Raw genomic sequence first — 17627 nt, 5'->3', positions numbered from 1 at the left:
ACCAGATGTCAGCATTCTCAGTGACATAGGTCAGTTTTCAGTTTACCGTCTTGCTCCATGTGTAATAGCTAGGCTGGAACACTTGAATGTTGCATACCTGAATGACATTACAGGGTAAATCAACAGTTCCAGCTGAAAAACCATCTGGACATGTATTATGTAATGGGTGCATTGTCCCTATTTTCTGAAAGGTGCACCTTTGAGCAGATGTGTTGCCATAAACAGGGACAGTGCACCCTATTAGAAGTCATCCTCTGCCCGCAGGTCAGCAGCTGACTTGTGCTACCTTGAAGGCAGCACATTCAGGTGCTCATTACTACTTTGGCAGTAATACTCGAAGACCGCTGTCTAAGCAGGCAATGAAAGACCACCAGAGATAGCGTTCTGAAGACTGCTGTATTACGAGTCACCAACAGAACACTGCACAAATCAGCCACAAATCTGAAATCATTGGCCTGACTGATGGCGGGAGAGATGTGGTTCCACCACCAGAACCACCACACAGATAACATCCCACCCTCCAAATTACAACCCATAAATCAGCACCATGGACTTTGCCCGACGGTAATCCATTGGTGGTCCAAACTGCTGTGGTCTAAAATGCACCTCCACCAGAACACACCACCACATTGGACACTACAAATACCCCCACCTGATACACATACAAACACAACACACACCTGATCACAGCACTACATAACACACCCCTACACCCCCCACAATCCTTTGCAATAAAAAATGTATACAGAAAGAGGGAAGACCACACTAACAGGAGATACTGCACCTGGATATTGTCCCCCTCCTTCAACAGTGGGATGTGCCTTCTGAGGGCGAGATTATATAGCATGCAGCATGCAACAACAATCCTGCAGACTTTCCCTGATCAGGACTGTAGAGCACCACCAGACACATAGGGGCAACAAAATCTTGCTTTCAATAGGCCGAAAGTCCTCTCTATCACACGACTCGTCCGGCTGTGTGCCTCATTGTACCTGTCCTCTCCATCTGTAGTTGGATATCTAACTGGAGTCAGGAGCCAGGGCAGGTTGAGGTATCCGAAGTAACCTGTGTAGACATGGGAACAGTACATTAGAGAACTGTGTTAGGCATAGAGCTAACTGTGTAGAGAGGTAGTGCAGAAGGCTGACATGGACAGCAGTACACTTACCAATCAGCCAGACCCTTTTTCGCTGTAGATGTAATATCAGTGGAGGGACACTGCTGTTCCTCAGGACGTAAGAATCATGCAATGAATCAGGGGATTTTGCAGTCACATGTGCACATACTGGTCAGCAAGACACACCATTTGAACATTAAGCTAAATAGTACTCTTACGGTTTCGGTACACCTGTTCATTGACCATCGGAGGTCCCAAGGTGATGTGAGTACTATCAATTTGCGCTATTGCATGTGGCACATGAGCAACGTAGTAAAAGGCACCCTTTACAGTGCTCAGTTCTGGATGTAGTGGGAACCGTAGATACCTGTCCATATGCGTTAGTAGGACATCCACCACATCCGGTAACACTATACTGAACATCGGCTGTGACATCCCTGCAGCCAGTTTGAAAGGTGTCTGAAATGAGCCACTAGCCAAAAAATGCAGGACAGACAACCCCTGTACTGTTGGACGGATGGCATGGGGATTCCTTAAGGCTGGAGGTTTGGCTGCAACTGGGCAACCAGTTTCCTGATGGTCAGACGGTTCAGTCAATAGGTCATCTTAATGTGTCTCTCTGCCATGGTTTCCAGGTCTACTAAGGGCTGGTAGACTGGTGCATTCCTCATCACTCTGATTTGGTGGAACCTAGGCAGGGGGACAAACAGTACTCAGTACATTTCTTACAGTGTCATTTATCCACACGCCATTCCTTCCCAGACATTATGGAAGTACCTCATATTACCATACTTGTGACAGAGGGATGTGTAGAGGAAATGAAGTCATGTATAAACAATAGCTTCCAATAAGTTACACAGCACAGAATGTCCTTCCATGGATGTAAACATACACTTGAAGTATTGCCAGCTGACACTCACTTCATATGTGTCAATGAGTTGACACCTTACATCAAGCATATTGTGTATATATTCAAGGTATGAAGCAGTGGGACCAAATTAAATACATTTAAAATTGTGAAATGGCAGCCAACTGTCCTGTATGCAGAGGACAGATGGAAGTGACCTCATTCCGCCTGTGGGAGTCGTCATGCTGGTAGGTGGTCTGAACTGCCGTTGAACTCCTTATTGGTTAACATCGATGTCTATGGGAAACAGGGGCCAATGATGATCACTGCTGGCAGTGACGGTCATGACCGCCATTTTGTATAGCCCAACACGCTTGACTCCTGATATTCTAGCAAGCAAGACCTCCACTGCATGAGCTGCTCTATTCTGTACCTGTGAGCCACAATGGCACGTTCTGCAGGGGGTAGGGGCCCCAGCCTTCACTCAAGACAAAATGGAAAAACTGGTGGAAGGGGTCCTACCCATGTATGGACAGTTGTATGGAGCTCCAGATAAACAGGTCAGTACAATGTTTGATTAATTACATCTCGGATGGAGTTTGGCAGCGAAAGTGTGTGCACATTGCAATGGGCTGTCTGAAAGGTGGAATAATATGCGAACTAAGTATGTGGTGTACAGTGTACTGGGTATGTGCATGTGCTGTGAATGCTATATGTTGGAAAATGCTGATGACATATTGTAGTATATACATGATGTTCTCCTTTATTCTATGTCTCCCATGTAGGTCAGCACCAATCAGAAGAAAGGGTTAAGGAGGGACATCACCAAACAAGTGCGGACCCTGGGGGTCCATGGCCGACGGAGCACCCACTGCAGGAAGCAGTGGGAATGCCTGAGATGCTGGGCCCAGAAGACCGCAGAGGCCCAGTTGGGAGCTCGGCTTCCCAATGAAGAAGTGGTGCCCGTCAGACCCTGAACCCCCTAATGGCCCGCATACTGGCGGTGGCCTAACCCAAGTTGGAAGGGAGCCTGAGGGCAGCACAGCAGCCACAAGGGGGTAAGTGCCAACTGTTGGGTTACATTTGTATGCTATTCAACTGTGTCCCTTACTGGACTTAGGTATTGACGAGGTCTAATGGAATTAGAGGAGTATACAGTCATGGTTGTCACTCAAATTGTGTTGCAGTGATGTGCCTTAGCTTTGTAAAGCCATGCAATCATTGATGTGGTGGTGCTCTACCAAATTGTCAACTGTAATGAAGACAAAGTTCAATGTTGAGACATTCTACAACCTTCACTCGCTATCCCTGATTCTACTTTACTCAGCCAAAGTAATCTTTTTTACTCTGTATTTGGATTATGACAAGTGTGTGTAGTGCACATTATTGAAAGATGAATCATTGCAATACAAACAGACATCTGTAAAAAATGTATTCCACACATGCCTGTCATATCGTTTGTGTGTACAGTATCTCTGAAGTTCATTTTTGTTTCATTGTGTTATGAATGACATGTAGATAAGTATGTTCATGGAGTAAATTAGTAGACATGTGAGTACGACAGATGACAGACATGTAGGATGTTCAATATTGGCTCTTGGGTGAAGAGGTGAGGTAATAGGTAATATAGTTGGTCACGGCTACCTGAACTATGTTGATTACAATTGTATCATAGCCACTATTTCTCATGGATGGGATGAATAGATATCTTGTTGATATGTGTACAAAATGAGTAGGGATTGACCCTTTCCTCCCTTATTTTCTCTCCCAGCCTCCTTCTCTCTTCACCTCTGTCTATGTGTGCATTAGACTGGAACAGCTACAACATCATCTTTGGATTCCTCCTCCGACAGCGGCTCCCTGGAGGTGGCAGACCCATCTGGGACCAACCCAACATCATACTTGTCCATCACCCCCTTAACAACACTGCCCTCCCTGTAGCTCCCTACCCAGTTGCCCATGCCTGCTCACCCAGGAGGGTGGGCAATTCCTTCAACACAGACACCTCTGCCCCTGCCCCTGTCAGCCCTGCTGCCCTCAATGAGGAGGCTATTGTCCATCCTGCAGTCCATTTTCATGGAGCAGTCAACTATTGTGAATGCGATCCAGGGACTGGCATCCCAGAAGCAGCAGAGCAATGCCTACCTAGAAGGCATTCACAGTGCCTTAGATGGCCTACAGAGATAATTTCAGGCTCTGGCCTCCTCCTTGATGGCAGCCAGTGTCCCTTCATCTTCTGTCCCCCTTCCAGCTACCTGTTCCCAATCCAAGACTCCTCTCCCTTCACTCATCCAGAGCACACCGTCAGACCAGCATTCACACACTACAACAGACAAGTTGCGCAGACAGACACAGCACAAGCAACACCACAAGCATGCACAAACACAACACACATCAACAGACACGACAACAGACACTTCCTACACTGTCTCTCCCACCACCTCCTCCCTTTCAGTCACATCATCACTCACACCTGCTGTCACTGCATCAACACACCCTGATCCTGCCACCAGTCCTGTCATACCCTTAGACACCACAATAGCAGACATGCAAATACTGGTCCCACACACCACATCCGCACACACTACGACCACCTTCACCACCACATGTAGCACATCCACTGCACTTGCAGCCACCACCAACCATACACTCACACATCTTCCATTCTCTCTCTCCCTGCATCTCTCCCCCCTCCTCCCATGAAACACAAACACCCTCACTCACCCACCCAACATACATCCACCACACACAAGCACACATTGCACACACCTGCATCCACATCCAGCACATCAAGACATCATACAACCACTCCCTCTACCTCCACTCCTAAACCATTTCATATGACCACCTCCGAGTCCCTAAGAAAGAGTTCCTTGTCTCCCTTGACCTATTCCCTACTCCAGTCCCACCCCGTGTTGCCCCTAAACCTCATGTCCCTCTACCCTTACCCAGAACTTCCACCTCCCAGTCTGCCCATGCCCGCCCCCTACAAAACACCCGCCCCCACCCAAATCTAAGATATTGACTTCTACCCCAAAGTTCCCCCACTTTCCAGACCAAAGCTTAAAACCCTACCCCCTCCCAAACCCAAACCCAAGGACCCCCTTCCAAATCCAAGTCCCCCCCACTGCCCAAACACCCCTGAGGTGCCTGCCTGCCCCATTGATACCTCTTTCATGTGGAGGCCTATTTGCAGTCAAGAGTCAAGTTGGGCCTATGGAATGTGCCCTATGTGCTGTGGGCACATTTGGACAGTGGACTGGACAGAAGGCTCATTTTGCACATAGTTAATATTTTCTTTTATATTTTAATACCTCTGCCCACATACATGTGGATGTCAAGGTGAAGTCCTTTTCCTGGTTTCCTTCTACATGATGGTGTGATATCTGGGTGCTACTGTGTATGTTGTTTCTCTATGGGTTGTGTCTGTGTTGTTGCATGTGCTGGCTAGATGACTTGTTCCATGTGCATATTGTGATGTGTTTGTATGCTAGCTTGTGGCATTGTATGGCAGCGGTGTGTGAGTCCATGTGCATGGTGCTGCATCTGTGTATTCTTTTGTATGTTGGTTGTAAGTGGCATCTGACCTGTGTCATTGTTTGGATGTCTGTTGAGTAATATTGATTGTGTGTCCCTGCTATGTACAGCTTTTTGTTTGTGTGGTTGTGTGGGGTTTCTAAACGTGCCTGTCTATGACTGCATTTCTGTGTTTGTGATATTGTTGTCACTGTTTGATTGTGGGGTGTTGTGTATGGAGGTGTTTGACTGTTTTGGTGGTGTGCGTGTGCATTCAGTTGTGTGTATGGCACATGTCTGTTTAGCGTGGTGTGTGTATTTTGTGTTTGTGTTTGCGATTGTGTATTTTTATGTGTGCATGTGTGTGTGTGTAGATGTATGTGCAGGTAAGGTATGTTTGTTTGCATGTGTGTGTGGCCTTCGCTGTCAGTGCCGGGTGAGTGTGTTGTGTGTGGGTTTGTAAGACTGTCTTTCCCTGTAGTGTGTGCTAGGTACTTATGTTGTCGTCTTCATCGTCGTTGCTGGTCTTGAAGGTGTATGGTGAGATACAACACTGGGAAGACTTGCAGTTCGTTTGTTATGGTGGCCGCGGACGCATCTGTGTATCTGGAGGTGAGTATCTCCTTTTCTACTCTTGGTGACCGCCAGGCCTTTTGTGGCACAGGCATCGCCCCAGAAATCCTGGCGGTCTGCTGACTCATAATATGGTGGGCGGTGAATTGGTCCCCAATGGCCTAGAGATAGCTACCACCCTTGGCGGTGGTCTGGCCTCACTGGTGGTACTGGCGGTGTCTTGGCTGTGTTGCGATTGAATCACCGTTGTGGTCGTAATATGGAGGTCTGTGATGCTGGTGTGCTGATACGGTGACCGCCAAACTCGTAATGAGGGCCCCAGTGATATATAGAGGAGCTATTAAAATTAGCTACTCTGTGATCATAGTCTAGGCAGCACCCATCTACACTTTAAAGAGGTCACAGAGATATCCCTGCAAAATGGCCCTTGGTACACATCCAAGAAATGATTTAGTCCATGTGACAGAGGCCTGAATATCAATGCAAGTAAGTGGCAGATATTTCAAGGGTATGTTGTGTACTTTGATCACATACAGGTCTATGGCTTTTCATATGTGCTGTTTTACGGCATTCAGGAATTCAAAATAAAATCAGGAAGTAGACCAGGAAACCTGAAAAGGGTTTGGTTCAGAGTATTCCTGTCTGTTTCACATTCTACTCTTAGCTTATTCGATTAAAAATCTTTGCGCAAATACGTTGGAGAATCAGGAGTATTACAACTGTCATTCACTTTCACTTTTGACTGTAGTTAGAAAAAGAACTGTAAAAGATCAAACGACATAGAACACTTTCGCTGAAAATAGTTTTGAAGGAAAAAAAAATCCATAACACAAAAAACATATTTTTGTTTTAAAATTCCCCTTCAAAACATTTTTACAAGCCACATCAATTAATTTATCATTAATTTCTTGCAGGAATCTTCCAATAAAGTGAAAGTGGCTAAACTCTGGAAAGGGGTTATTACCATAGTAACTGTTCTCTCCCTGTGGCGTGCAGCCCAGGACTCCAATTAAAGGGCAAAATGGTTAATGATCTGTTCATGTGATATCTTCCATGTTAAGCCAGTCAAGGCTTTGGCTAGAACCCCTGTCTGTTTCCCTTCCAAATTGTTACTTCACTAAACCCCCATCTCGCCTTCAATTCATGTAAACTACTTGTCATATTCCTCCCACAACTTTTTGTGCTTATGGGTTACCCACATACTTCTTCAGATTTCTGTAAGACTACCTGGAACCAAAGCATGATTGTGGGTTGTTCACCTGTCTCTCTGTAGTGGACCTTAGGATGCATTTTACTCTAACTGCCTGTATCTAGTGCTTGTATATTATTTTCTCGCCTGTCACTCCTGGTAAACTGCACAAATTGGTTGACGTCACTACCTGTGCTCTGGACTCTGAAGATACCATAATGTTGATATTAGGATCTCTGAGTCTGTGTGTTCTACCTACTGTGCTGTTTGTAGCTAAACAGTAGACTCCGATAGATGCAACTCAGTCTTTTCCTCACACTGATCACTCCATTATTTCTGAAACCTATTGCATTTGGTTTCTATTTTAGAACCTCAGTTAATGTTAGAAAACAAAATATATGCTTTGCCATTCTTTCCACAAGGACCCTGCACTTCTACTGTACACTGCTCTAGGAAATCTTCTTGCATGACTCCTTCAGCTTGCACCAATTAATTTATGGAGCGAATTCTTTACATCATTTACCACTGCACCTTGCAATAAGTTCATGCTAGAGGGCTTATAACTGCCTCTTTGGGCGTTTACAATGGCTGCCTGTACTATAGGGAATTCATGTTGGCTGTTAGTCTGTGGCTCCTGGTTGGCATTTACTTTGGCAGCTTCAATGTGCGTATCCCAATGAGTTGCTCCTTTGCCACTGAAATACAACTAACAAATGGAAATTGCCTTACACTGAAGGTAATCAAGTTGACGTGCGGCCTTCTCTAATTCAACTTCATTACACTCCTTTCATAAGAGCATCTTCAAAATAGGAGTGATCCAAGCAGTACTATTTTGTCTTACAGCATTTGAATCCCATTATTTATCAACCCCAACAGCAGAACACTTCTAACATATACCATACACATTATACACATCCTGTCAACCATTCCTCACACCTCTTACCTCCATTAAATACTCAAGCTCTGCAACATAAGTAAAAAATAGACCACCTCTTTGGTCAACCATGTGCAACATTAAAACTGTCAACTGTTATAACCTTGCCATCTTCATAAACACATCCTGGTCAGGATAATTAACTTTTCTTTAAAAAATCTCTGATCAGCATATGGTAGTTAGGTCACAAACAGCAGGCAATTCTTCAATAAAATGCATGTTAAATTCAAGCAGTACCAACAATGTTATTAAGTCAAGGAAAACAACAAAATTCCAAAGCTAATTCAGAATACATGAAAAACTAAATGAGCAAGAAAGACATAAAAATGAATAAAATTCGGGTAAGATGAACCAGAGATATGAAAAACACTAATTGCTAAATGTAATTTACCAATGTAAAATATGTGTTTGTGTTTCATCAGGACTTAGGTGCATTTTTAGAATGACTGTGATGTAGCTGAAACTTTAGTACTCTCCCTCGTGTCACAGTGATCAACTAAATGTGACAATCTATGCATTATGTTAATCAATGTACTGACAGTTTGACTTCAGAGTAATGCACTGAGATGCCATTTTTAGAGTGCATTTGTTTAGACTAATGATTTAAACATAGGTGGTATAGAGGTTTAATCAATATTTGAAGGATTGAAGTGAATTATGTTGCAGTCTATGCTAATTGTCTATATTGACACATATTGAATTTCATATATATGTTTTAAATATGCATGCTAAACCAGAGAAATGCAGTTCTGCATCACACTGACTGAAGTATTAACAGAATCATTCCGTTCAAAGTTAATATGACATGAACGTGAATGAAGATATATTAATGTGGAGTTTATAGCCTATTAAATGTGTTTTATTTGAATGTATAGATGAGCTGTTTAATTCACTTGCATTAGACTAAGTGAGGCCTGCGAGGCTCAGTATTTTGTGACTATGCAAAGAATGTCAATGCTAAGGTGTACTTTTCTTTCAACCTTCGTTCCCATGAGAAGACTAGTTTTACACATGGAGAGTTATGAGAATCTGACCTTAGATGTATAATATCCTGGACTGTGGGCTAGCAATTTAAACATTTGTTTCAATCTTAAGTGGAGTTACCTAGATGGTCGCTGCCCTCATGACAGACTTGGGAAAACATGAAGATGTTTCAATTTGGAGTTGTTTAATCGACTTCTATTGGATGTTGCCCCTTCAAAGTCAAATGAACTGTTGCTTTGACAAATCAGATTGCTGTATGATATTTAATATGTCAATACCTAAGCTGGATTTTGGTCAGATCAGATGATGAGATCCCTGGAGCCCTGGAGCTCCAAGGAGAATCTTTTTGGCCCGCATGCTGAGCCCCTTGGAGAGGTATCTTCCTCTCGCCCTTTGCCCCTTTGAAATGCCCTGTTGAGACTTAGAGATATCCTTCCTAACCCTTACAGAAGACTCTTGACAGAGCTTCTTTTCACCTACTTTTTGCCCATCTTAGTTAGTAACTTGCTGCCAGATATGACGTTTTCCCAAATTCTTTTATCATCTTTGTTGTTTCTGTCTTTTGCCTGCAAGTGTCCTGACCCAAACACGTTTTTCTCTGATTGTCTAAATTGCAGGATTTCCCTGTGCCCAGCTAAATTGAACTTTGATAATTTGAACTGCCTCAATGCTTGTTAAAACTGAGCAATGTTTGCTTAATAGACACCAAATTATGTCATTGATGTTTTGTATTGTCTTTGTTGAGTGCCTAGTTCGCCTAATGTTAGTTCACCTGAACTTGTTTTGCCACCTTGGTCAACCCTTGGTGATTCTGTATCTTCATAACTTTGTCTTGCAAATTTCCTATATGACTCTGAGCTTAAGTTTGTAATAAGCCCTCTAACTTTTTTCATGACTGGAGTTTTCCTTGTAAGGCCACATGGGTCATACTGTGTAATTTAATTGGTTTGTTTTGAAAGTTGATGTATGGTTCTACCCCATCCTATGCAGGGTCCAAAGATGCACTGACCTTGTTGAGCATTGATTCCTGCGAAGGATGAATATGCTCTAGCAATTGTGATAAAGTTAGGTCAGCTACTCCAAGTGAATCATACTTCTCTAAACCTTTACCTTGGGGTTTATGGTCTAAACTAGAGTGTGGTAGACAGAGTACTCCACCAAAAAAAGTGGCACAGTGCCATGCCTGTCAAACCTTGGCTTAACATGCTGAGGTGAGTGGCTTGTCATCTTTCTGATGTTGGTGTACTCATTGGCTCCATCATCAGAAAGCTTACTCTGGCCTACTCAAAGTAAGGACATCAGGCGGCCGCCCTATTTAAACTAGATGGTCTGATGTTTTTTTTTGTCCCTCCCAGATGGAAAAATACACCCTCCATGCTATGGGAAAGCAAAAAATGTTGCTGTGTGGATTCCTGAAAGATGACATCTGGTTCTCAATTTGCAGCCAGGACTATATCAGACAGAAGGCTGATGACTGAGAAGTGTCTATGGACACAGGATCTGGAGCAACATCTATAATCATCAGCCCACCTCAACACTGCATCAATTTAAAAATGAGCTGAAGATGCATCTCTTTTGAAAACATTACCTCACAATCCAGTGACTGGACACCATGTTTCTACTCCCAGAACCTAGAACCCAGATCCTATTCCTGGATGAATTAATGTGTGCAGTTGATGGTGTAACGCTTTCTGCTCCATTTTTTGCTACGTTTGTGTTATATAACTGCTAGCTACATACATTCATACATACACTTCTTATGCCATGGTTAAAAGTTAAATGTGCCAAATTGGTGTTAGACAATTTTAGACTATTTTCGGGGAACGGACCACATGTAGTGGGTGACTGGTTAGCATCTTCCTTGCACTCTAAGTAAAAAACGCCAGCAGAATCTAGCCAAACAAGCATTTGCAATGCAATGGGTCTTGTGTTTGCTCGAGTTAGAGCTATTTGCGTTCTAAACTCCTTATTGGACTTTCCTTGCCACATAAACTGAAAATGAAAAGTAATACAATTTCACAAAAGGGAACCAATTTAAAGTGCCACGCCATGACCGTGAAGTTGACTAATCAGAACAAAAAGGCCGATCCGGTATCACCTTTGCATATTTGTAAAAAAACAAGCATTTGCAATGTAATAGGTCTCACATTACTTGACTACACTACAAGAGCTATTAGCTTTGTAAAGTCCTAACTGGACTTTTATTGCCATATAAATTGAAAATGAAAAGTAATACAGTTTTTCATAAGCGAGCATATTTAAAGCGCCATGCCATGAGAATGAACGTGAAGAAGCACACATTGGGAAACAGAAGCTCCCTTCCAGTCAAACGTATAAGCAGTTATGTAATTATCAATGTAACAGGGTCGATGTCATGCAAAACGCTCGACTACTGCCCAGTGAGATTGCGCTGCATAGGAAAGAAAAAGAAAAGGTAGTCCAGCAACTATGCGGAAAACATGGAGCCTCGTATGTTTTCAGTAGTTGGCCGGTGCACTGGAGGAGGGCTAAACACTGAAAAAGGCATGCCTTGTGCATGCCTTTCACAAATTAAATCAAGCAATTTTTAAAAGGCACGCCCATGAAAAAACTAAACTTACTGGCGTGCGGAGGGCATGGTTAAAAGCCCACAGAGAGATTTCAGCAGGCTAGAGCGCTTGCACACTTGATCCTAAAAACGTATAATCCCCTTTATCTCTTGAGTGATTAGTGTGCTATACGGTATTAGGCTGACCAGATTTTAAGAAGCAAAAGTAGGACTAAAGCCTTTATCCTTATTTCTACATCTGGCCTGTCCCGTTTTCTTTGCATAGCCTTGTAAACATGTATGCGTGCGTGGTACATTTTTTAATATTGCAAATGTGTGTGTATGTATACATAAACAAATATATATATTACACTATAAATCACTTCTTTAAAAGAAGAGAAAGTTACAGCCACTCGTGTCACTGAAAGTAAATTTAATGGGGCGGAATAAACAAAACAGCTAACACAAAAACACTCTAACGCGTTTCAGGAGGCAAAGCTCCCTTGTTCACAGAGATAATTACAGCCCCCATTTCCCTCTCTATTTTACACACTACCCAGAACAATAACATAAAAAACGGACTCTATTTCCTTTACAAAATAATGGCTGCCATCTTTAAATGTACCATAGGTACCATTCATGTAACCACTAATAAACATAAAAGTCAACCTTATTCAATGAATTCTTCTAATAGTTATAATCCACTTAGAAATGTTCATATGTTTTTATATCTAATATCACTTCCCATATACTTATAACAGTTGACAATATATAATTTTCTTCAAACAATACTTCTTATTATAAATATATAAATTCCGAGAAATCCCACCTAAATAGTCATACCTCTTATAATTGATGGACATTCTCAAGGCCATACCATTTGTAAAGTCCTTGAATTAAATTGATATAATAGCTCTTTTGCTTTTATATATTCAATATAAACTCCTGTCGAGAGATAGAAATGAGGAAACATTAATATTATCAAATCAAAAGAATCAAAATTCATACAGTAAAATAACTAGTACTAAATCTGAATAATCATATCAGAAAAAAGCGAATACTAGCGTCACAACTAGTTAGTGCAGATGTACAGATAATTCTTCATCCCTATTCAACCCTATAGGTATATTTATACATACATTTACAAGACTAAGTTTAAGAAATGGCAGGATTTACACCCTTCGCCCCCCTGTGCCCTCCTCCCCACTTTGTCTCTCAGCTGGGAGCAGGCTCCTCCTGGTCTGCCTGACAGAAACAGACACATCTCAAACCATTTCAGACTTTAGCAGTGCTTGGAGAAAGGAAAGCATACCTTTAATAATTAATTTGCTGGATGGCCTGCCGTTTCTCCCAAAAACCGGGACATTTATTTAAAATTAACAAAAATGTTGGGACACTGGAACAGTCCACTGAAAATCGGAACTGTCCAGGGAAATCTGGTACATCTGGCCACCCTAGCTATACAGATCAATATGACAGAACTGCATAATTCCTGTACCTCTGCTTGTATCCTGCATGTTTTACATTAGGCATCTGTGTTTTTCTTTTTTCTTTTTTTTCTTTAAGCACTTGATAGAAGTGCATGGATGTGTTATTGCAGTACCTCTCGTGATGCAACCACCTCCCGGTCCAGCCACCCACTCTCTTCGTGTTCCTCCTCACACCTCCCAGCTTATCCATAATAGCACAGCAAGTTATATCTGTGCCACTGAAGAGCTGAATTTGTTGGTTTGGTTTTCCAATCTCTCTTTCCTTTCATATGTTGCATGAAAGCCCAGACCTTGTCATACAAAGGCAGCATTTATGTCGACGAGACAGCAGAGCACCAAATGGACAGAGCATTCATTTGCTTCCAAGTAGTGTGGAAGGTGGATTTCAAACATTTTCTTTTACATTCAAACACCTTCACAGCATCAACAACTAATCCTTTGTATTATTTTTGTCAGAATCAAGTGCTATCTAGAGTTTACTGCATGAAATTTTAAAAATAAACCAATGCATATAAAAAGATTAAAAACATTCAATTTAAAGTTTTGTGATGTCTTGAGATTTATGTTTTCTATTTCTACAGTATTTTCAAATGTTTTTCTTTAGATTTTTAATAATGCTTTATATACAAGCAGTGGCAAAGCCAATGGCATGGCACTTGCATAGTAAAGACAAGACATACAGGATTTGCCAATGCTCGTTATTACAGGACCTCTAAATATATGTCACCAGGATACTAACTTTACCCTTTCACTCCCCTTAAGAGCCTGTCAACACCCCTATCCTGTCTCAAGCCCCCCAAAATAAATCTGCTGCTGGTCCATATGAAACCACTTATGAATGCTTACAACTTCATTCTAGTTTAACAAATCTGCTAAACTTTTTTCAAATAAAATATTCAAACTTGGTTTTTCCACAGATGTAGGGCTGCAGACTGGAATAGGGGTGGGCATGGACGTTAATTCACAGAAATGCCAGGGGTAGTGGAAGTGACATCACATACCCTTTGACCTCCACTTTCACTCACACACACAAACACACAAATGCACACTTCTGCACACTGTCTCTCACATAAACAAACTATCACCGGGAAGCACACAAACAACACCATTTATAAGCATTTTTTTCTTACCTCAGCTGCCAAGGAAGGGCATATTCCAGCTAATTATACTCCATTTGTACTACACTAATAGTGAATAATATCCTATTATTCACTATTAGTACCATAACAATAATAAAACGACAGAAAACCGAGAAAGTTGAGCTACAATTGACGTTCATCAGGACGAGCTGCCCCGTATTTCTGGCACTTATTTTACCACCCCTGAGGCCAGGGGTCGCAAGGGCCAAGCCAAGGGCTGTAACTGTGACCTCTAAATGATGTCCATGTGGGCTGGCGGGGCGAGGGAGGAACGGGGGCGGGGGCAAAAGTTAGTGCACACTGAGAAGTTCAGAAAATACCTATTTCTCAATCAAAGCCCCATAGGAATTTTGTCTCAAGTGCAAAATAAAATCACAGGACAGAGTTAAACCAGACATGGCAGAGAAGCTCTGGTTGTCTCGTAAAATCCTTGTGTGATTTGTTGTAAATACACACAATTGTTTTCCAGTGCTTCACAATGCTTCTGTTTGGAACCCGTTAGTTTCATGCACCAAAATCTGAGTGAAACACTGAGGGCCATATTTATACTTTTTGACGCACAACAACGCCATTCCTACGCACCATGCGGGCGCCTTATTTAAGGAATGACGTTAGCCAGCGTGGGGGAAAATGGGGGTTGTGCATCAAAAAATGGTGAAAGTCAGGTCGGAGGCAAAAATCAGGCCTCAAACCGGACTTGCGCCATTTTATGACGCGCAAACCCCATTGAAATGAGTCCTGTCTTGGCAAAGACAGGAGTCATGCCCCCTTGCCCAACGGCCATGCCCAGGGGATTTTTGTCCCCTGGGCATGGTCTTTGGGCACAGTCGCATGTAGGGGGGGCCAAATTAGACCCCCCTATGCCACTTTAAAAAATACTTACCTCAACTTACCTGTACTTACCTGGGATGGGTCCCCCCACCCATGGGTGTCCTCCAGTGGTGGGCAAGGGTGGCAGGGGGTGTCCCTGGGGGCAGGGAAGGGCACCTCTGGACTCCTTCCGAGCCCACAGGTCCCTTAACGCCTGCCTTGACCCAGGCGTTAAAAAACAGCGCACCTTAGGCTGTGCGCCGTTTAAGGCGTACCCCCTCCTGTGCGTCAAAATGACGCTGGGGTATAAATAAGGCACACAGGCCTTAAAGTAATTTTTAGGACGGAAATGCCTACCTTGCATATCATTAACGCAAGGCATTTTTCCGCCTCCAAAAAATGACGCACATGATGGAATTTCGACGAACACGGGGTGGGGCGTCAGAGTTTAAATATGGGGCAAGGTTTGCGCCGAATGTGATACAAAATTTTTGACGCACATTCAGCGCAAACAGAGTATAAATATGTCCCTGAGTCTGCCTGACTGAAACTTTATTTTTTTCAGGTCATTTCAGCTTTTTCGAACATACAACTGGAAAAAAGAGCTCATGCTCTGCAACACTTTTTACTTAGTGTGACACAAAAAAATCTTACTCATGAGCCAGGCGACTCATGAGTAAAACGGAAATTTGCTTCCAGTCAACCGTATTATCGGCAAAAATGCAATTATCCATGTAACAGGGTCAGTGTGATGTAAAGCGATTGACTACTGCCCAGTGAGTTTGCGCTGCGTAGGTAATAAATAGAAAAAAGTTGTTGAGAAACCATAAGGAAAACACGGAGCGTTGTATGTTTTCCATAGTTGGCTAGTGTCCTCAAGGAGGGCTAAACACCAGAACAGGCATGACATATGCATGCCTTCCACTAATGAAAGCAAGCAAATTTTAAAAGGCAAGCTCACAAACCAACCAAACTCATGGCCATGTGGTGGGCGTGGTTACAAGCCCATAGAGAGATTACAGCAGGGACAGAGCGCTTTGCGCTCGACCCTAAAAAATTAGCACAATCACACTGTCTAAAACCTTGAATTTGCGAAGGAGCGCTAGGATAAACAATGGACTTAAGCTGGTAGTCATGAAAAGGGCTTGATTACTGCCCAGCAAGATCATGCTGCCTATGAAATAAAGAGAAAAAGTAGTCCATAAACCATACGGAAAACAAGGAGCTTCAAATGTTTTCAGTACTTGCCCGGTTCTCTTGAGGAGGGCTAAACACCGGAAAAGACATGACGTATGAATGCCTTTCACTAATGAAATCAAGCGAATTTTAAGAGGCAAGCCCACGAATCAACGAAAGTGGTAGGCATGACGTGGGCGTGGTTAAAAGCCCACAGAGAGATTACAGCAGGGACAAAGCGCTTACGCGCTCGTCCTAAAAAACGAGGAGACCTTTGAAAATGTGCTTTTCTACACAACTCTGAAGGTGAGCAATGTCCATCCATTGTGGGGTTTCCTTAAAAATTTGCGAACTTTCTCTGATTTTTCTCGAGCTTATTTTTCACAGTAAAGAAATGATTAAACGTTTATCCTTTCCAAGGAGGAAATAGAGTGTCACCAAAATTTGTGTGGGTGTAGAAGAAGTGTTTTCTCCACGTGGAGGAAAAAAGACAAAATAAATTGTGCCCTTTGTAACTGTGAAACGTACAATTTGGCATGTGAAACGTTAATGGCAACAATGGAAACAGAAATTAAAAAACAATTTCAGCTGCGTATGTCTGGCAAATTGCCTAAACACTGAATTACCAGTGTATTCATTTTAAGTAAACAAGCAGCTCAAATAAGATAATAAGTTGAACCAAATTTGACAGGCCTGATAGCAATGATTGTCCTTGCATGTCATTGCATTTATGCATCCCCTCATGTGTGTCAAGTAGTCTTTCCCTTCAGGTGACGTTAGGAAATTGATTATTTCTGGCAAGTGAGTAAAAGAACATACTTCTTGCGGACACTGTGACCTCCATGGAGTGGTAACATATATTTTCCCAGCGGATAAAGCAGAGCTGTCATAGCCTCAGTGCTTCGCATTGTTCACTGTTTTGAATAGAGTATCAACCAATCAGATTGTGACATGTGCCTGGGAGAAAAAAAAAATGATATCAAATAGCAGAGAAAGGGTCAACCTGGAAGGGAGTTCAATGGAATCTGTGTTTTGGAAGTGTTTTTTTCAGCGCTACCAGCAATTTATTTAGATGAGTGGTGAAGGGGTATTAAAGTCCTTGATCTGAGCAACCTCTGCCAAGTTTCTGAATGGAATCGTGCTGATTTCTAGGTCGTGTAAATGTTATAGCTGGCCTACAGACAGGATAAATATTAGCAAGAGTTTACTTCAGCAAGTCCTTTGAAAAGAAGAACATTTAGCGGAGACATAGGGGTCAATGAAGCTTAGAAGCAAGACCTGTGCATGTGAGTGATCAAAGAGCTCCTTCTTTGGGACTTGAAGAA

This window comes from Pleurodeles waltl, chromosome 4_1 (genome assembly GCF_031143425.1).
Source record: "Pleurodeles waltl isolate 20211129_DDA chromosome 4_1, aPleWal1.hap1.20221129, whole genome shotgun sequence".
In the NCBI taxonomy this organism is placed as follows: Eukaryota; Metazoa; Chordata; class Amphibia; order Caudata; family Salamandridae; genus Pleurodeles; species Pleurodeles waltl.
Note: the sequence above shows the minus strand (reverse complement) of the source record.